Genomic DNA, 6,000 nt, shown 5'->3' with positions numbered 1-6,000 from the left:
ATCTTAAATAGGTCACTTTTTAGCCCCTTGTCCGGCACAGATTTTGAAGTGCTTTTAGAACAGCAGTCTGTTAACAGATCTAAACATTTTAGCACAAGTTTAGGTGAATTCTGTCTTCTCTGTGCCAGTGGCACGCTACTTGCTTTTTAAAGGTGAGAAGCTGTTCAGCAAACTGGTTGGTTTTACACATTATAGGATTCTAGTAGTTCCCTTAGGTCTAGGGATGAAAAACATTTCTTCCAAACAGAAATGGATTTTTTATGTGAATATAAACAAATGTACATTAAAGACTCTAATTCTGCTTTGTTCAGATTTACAAAAGAAAATTCAGTGGGGTGCTTAGGGTCTTGGAAATAAGCAAATCCCACTCCCCAAAACACCCCTCCAGTACTAATTGTCCCCAGTACAGGCAGCTTAAAGGTAAAGGTAAAGGAACCCCGGACCATTAGGTCCAGTCATGGCCAACTCTGGGGTTGCGGCGCTCATCTCGCTTTATTGGTCAAGGGAGCCGGCGTACAGCATACAGCATACAGTCATGTGGCCAGCATGACTAAGCCACTTCTGGCGAACCAGAGCAGTGCATGGAAACGCCGTTTACCTTCCCGCTGGAGCGGTACCTATTTATCTACTTGCACTGGCGTGCTTTTGAACTGCTAGGTTGGCAGGAGCAGGGACTGAGCAACGGGAGCTCACCCCGCCGCGGGGATTCGAACCGCCAACCTTCTGATCAGCAAGTCCTAGGCTCTGTGGTTTAACCCACAGCGCCACCCGTGTCCCTTCACAGGCAGCTTATACATGTTCAATAAGTGCACAACTGTTCATCGCACTGAACCCGGAAGTGACCTGGAAACATCATAAAGACATCACTGAAATGTCGCTAAAAGAGTGGAACAGGGGCAGGGCGGGGCGGAATGAAGTGCTTGCAGGATTCTTCAGTGGGTTTCATTATGTTCTGGTGCCTCAGAACATAATCCCCATGTGAATGGGGGGGGGGGTTACTTGTATCTAGTATTTGGAGATATCTGGCACCTGGCAGTTTCCTTTAGCTATACAGTCGTACCTTGGTTTCCGAACAGCTTAATTCTCGAACGCTGCAAACCCGGAAGTGATTGTTCTGGTTTGTGAACTATTTTTGGAAGCCGAACATCTGATGGGGCTTCTGAGGCTTCCGACTGGCTGCAGGAGCTTTCTGCAGCCAATCAGAAGCCACGTTTTGGTTTCCGAACGTTTTGGAAGTCGAACGGACTTCAGGAACGGATTCCATTCAACTTCCAAGGCACGACTGTAGCTACAAATAGATTGCTACCGCCACTACTATAGTTTTTCTCAGAGTAGACCTATTGAAATTAATAGACCTAACCTTAATCATAAAAATGTTGGGCTGGATTCAACCAGCGTAGCACCCTTGCAGAAGCCAGCATAAGGGCTCCTGCTAACACAACAGGGTTTTCTTGCCTCTCCTCCCTGCATGAGCCCCACACGCCTCTCCCATATCTACTGTGGGGGTTTGAAAGAGCCCCCAGAAGAGTGCACAGTGGGAGGAGAGGAGGAACCAATATGTCTGGCAAGCAGAAATGTATGCACTGACACAATCAGATGAGTGCAAGGTTGAAATCCTTCCAATATTACTGAGTTGCCTTTCATCTATTATCTCAGGGTGATTTATATAAACACGATTGCATGCCACCTGACTTCTCGAGCGGTGTGAGATTTCAGGGGTTCCAGGCACTTAGCTGGGGTTCGGTTTCCTCAGAATGCAGGACTATGGAGACTGTGGCGTCTTTAGGATATATGGTTTATTTCAGGGGTCAGCAAACTTTTTCAGCTGGGGGCCGGTCCACTGTCCCTCAGACGATGTGGCCCAGAGATGCATTTTAAATAAAAGGACACATTCTACTCATGTAAAAATACGCTGATTCCCGGACCGCCCGCCAGCCAGATTTAGAAGGCAACTGGCCCGAATCTGGCCCCCAAGCCTTAGTTTGCCTACCCATGGTTTATTTACACATATCCGATGGCGGGGCTCACGGCATGAACACCCCAATAAGGTATTGCTTCTCCCATAGCCACAACCTTGGATTCAAGCAGAAATCAAGCCTGCCTCTCACTCTCAGGCTTTTGACTGCTTCTAGCCCAGTTCTCTCTCACACTGCTGGCCTTTGTCTACCAGCCAGGTGAGGGAAGGGGCCCACCCATTTGCCCTCTAGCACAAGGCCACTTCCTTTGTTACTCTAAGGACCCCATACTTAGCGGCTATTAACCAAGAAGCTGGCCTAGCAATAATAATAATAATAATAATTGTAACAATTTGTTGGGTCTCTGGACCGTAATAAAGATTGTTGTTGTTGTTTGTTTGTTTCTGCAGCTTTGTAAACCACCTTGAGTATTGTAAGATAGAAAGACGGTATAATAATAATAATAATAATAATAATAATAATAATAATAATAGGTTTTATTTATACCCTACCCAAGATTAAAATACATTGAAATGCAGTCTCATTTCAGTAGAAACTCAAATCAAAAACTTTTTGGGGATGAAAACGTCAAATCTTCACCAAGGCCAACTATCCAGACTGGTCCTACGTGGGCCAGAAAAAAGCCAACATTTGAATCCTTGCTGGATCCAGGAATTAGAAGGGACTCAGGCATACAGCCTAACTGTCCCCCCCCCCCCCTCCCCAAAGAAACTCACACCAATACCATAAAACACTAATACTGATTATCTATGATATTACTGATCGGCTGTTGTACGGAGGGCCTGAGGCAGGGTCTAGGACTAGAGAACATACCATTCACTCTCCCAAACTAAGCTAAGACATGCTATAATTTTCTGACCAGGGTTATGTTTGCAAAGCCATGGCAACTGGCCTGCAGTACGCATGGGTTCACGCACCTCCTCAATTAGGTAGGGATCACATTCAGATGCCTTCTTCTATGCCCCCTTGACAGGATGAAGCCAATTGTATTTGAGACAATGAGACTGTTGGGGCAGGGATATCTGTAGCTGCTTATTCACCCGTGCAAGTACATAAGTCCAATTTCTCCATTCAGTGCATTTAGTGTTTCTTTTAACCTGATCGTTTTTTAAAAATCTTCCTCCTTGCAATATACTTTTTCAGCCATTAGTAAGCTGGATCAAATGGAGGCTTAAATAAAGAGTGAGCTTCTTTTAAGTACAGTCATTAGAGTTAGGAGGGAAAGCAATTATGCATAATGGGGGGAAAGATGCCAAGAATCTTAAACTCACTGACTTGTGAAATGTATGTGGTTTAATGGTTTTTAAAGACATGTTCCATATATAATATGTTAATTGACAGGCCAATTAACTTCATCCATCATTTTTTCCCAATGACAAACAAGTAAACAGATGGATATTTTACCTCAGAGTGAACAGGATACATCACCTTCTTCAATATTCAGAACCATTCTGTACCTTTTTATAGAACAATTTATATATCCCTCTGAAAAAACGTACGAACGCCATTTGCAACCTTAAAATCTTAAAACAATCATGCCAAAGTAAAGCCACTATAAAATTTCACCAAGAAATGTTTCCAATTTCCCTTTGAATAGCTATTGGTTTAGTGTTGCTGCAGGCATGAGGCACAAACTCCTTTTCCTTCCCCTCCCTTCATGTTAAAAAATGTCAGTTTCTGGCTTTACAGCAAACAATAGTTTGCCAAGCTTGGACAAAAGGCAGACCATGGTTTACCCCCAAACCAGGAACAAAAGTTTTCAATTCCCAGCCATGAGGTGGAGGGAATGAGCTTGAAGGCTTGCACCTGCTTGTAATGCTAAACCAGTTTAACACAGCCTTCCCCAACCAGGTGCCCTCCTAATGTTTTTGGACTCCATCTCTCATCAGCCCCAGAAAATATGGCCTGGGAAGATGGGAGGATGGGAGTCCAACAACATCTAGAGGGTATCAGGTTAGAGAAAACTCCTCTAGTTCTCACCTGTTTTGTGTGGAATGCAAATGCCTCCCTTTAAAACAAAATTTTATACTTGCATAGTGTTATGCTGAAGAGCAATAGAGACAATATTTTTTTCTGGCCATTTTTGTTTCCTTTTCTTTTTTTTAAAAAAGGTGGGAAACTGTTTTCAGTCCATGAGCCATACTGTATTTCCTTCCCTTTTATGAGGGCCACATTCCAGTGTTTTTTTCCAAAAAAATTTTATTGATTTTCCACATCTATAACGCATATAACATATAAAACATACAAAACAAAACACATTACAATACTACAAGAAAAAAGAAGAATAAAAACACATACTCTTTCTTATATTCATTTTAAATTCCATTGTTGCGTGACTTCCTCAAATCCCCCCTAACTGAATTTCATTATATTCCCATGCAACAGTTCTCCCAGTCACCTTTCTTATTACAATCAGTCCCTTCAATTTACTATCTTCATCTCTTTTCTTATTGTCTTAAATCCATCTTACTATACAACATTCTTATTATAATCCTAGGCCTGTTTAATACTTTCAAGTACCTTCTTAATTATCTTAGCATTCCAGTGTTGGGCCGGGCTAGAGGTCAATGTGAGTTTCAATAGTGAAATTCCCACTACTGAAACTTACATTGGCCTGAGTTCTTGGTGTGCTTTTTTCTTGGTATATTTAATAACAAAAACTCCAACTTATTTAACGTTAGAGGTCAATGTCAGCAGAGCAATGTATGTTAAATGTTACCTTTGTACAGTACACCCCCCCCCCCTGTGCTCCATCTCTAGACAAGCAAGAGGCATTATCAGAGTTCAAGGATGCAATCGAGCAAAAATACTCGGGGTGTAAAGGTGGGCCAACACCATTAGCAATAGCTCAACAATGGAAGAACCAGACTGAAATACCCCGGAACATATGGGGATATAATACCTGGCATACAGCAATGTCTGAGCATCTCACCAGACACAATTAAAAGCATAACGAATAGAGACACCTTCCAAGAAATGTGGACCCCTTTCTTTAAGTATGTTAATGATCAAAATCAATATCTTCTTGTACCAACAGCTCAGTATTCTCAGTGCAGAGTTTACATTAAGTAATATGTTTGAATGTTGAAATGTGTAAGTGTATGTCTAAAGATGATGGATAAAACACACCCCCTCCTTAGATGTACAGTCATACCTAGGGATAAATACGCTTCAGGATAAGTATTTTTGGGTTGCGCTCCGCAGCGACCTGGAAATAACGGAGCGTGTTACTTCCGGGTTTCGCCGCTCGCGCATGCACAGACGGTCAAAAAGCTGTCACGCGCATGCGCGGAAGCGGCGAAACACGACCCACGCACGCGCAGACGCGCTGTCGCCTCTTATGTTCTGTTCAGGATGCGAACGGGGCTCCGGAACAGATCCCATTCGCATCCCGAGGTACTACTGTACTGCCGGATAAGTGTTTAATGGTTATTGTATTTATTTTAAAACCAATAAAAATATTTTTTATATATATAAAAAAGTGGGTCAGTGAGGCATGTGGCCTAGAGAGCAGCGGTTGGCTTGGGGAGAGTTCTGGGGGGGAGATAAAGGGGCCTGGAAGATTAAACTTGGTCCCTGGGCTAAAGTTCCCCAATCTTATTTTCGGAGGATGCACTCAGCATTCTTTTCAAGGAAGGAAAAGGCACATGAAAGAGATAATACTGTAGTTCACTTCCACAAATGCTGTGGAAATTAGGAAAGCAAGTTAATTAGAAAAGTAAATTAGCAACGAAGACATGTAATTACCCCTCTGAAATGGAAACAGTTTCTAAGATGAGAAATGACTGTACCTTAAAAAACAGTTTGCCTTGGAGCCAGCTAGTGGAGAGGTGATTCTCAGCTGAATACTGAGTTGTGCCCCGGTTCTGGTGTGTGATCTAAGCCTTGTTAAACCTCCCAGGAATAGTTGACAACAGTGCTGTCAATTCCAACATATACGTGTGAATGGTTAAGTTGTCAAAAGGTACAACAGGGTCACGTTTACTTTCAAATGAGGAATCTTTTTTAAAGATGAGCAGATTTG

The sequence above is a fragment of the Podarcis erhardii genome (assembly GCF_964252035.2).
Source record: "Podarcis erhardii genome assembly, chromosome: 2".
Lineage (NCBI taxonomy): Eukaryota > Metazoa > Chordata > Lepidosauria > Squamata > Lacertidae > Podarcis > Podarcis erhardii.
The sequence above is the reverse complement of the archived record's forward strand: the minus strand, read 5'-3'. Positions refer to the sequence as shown.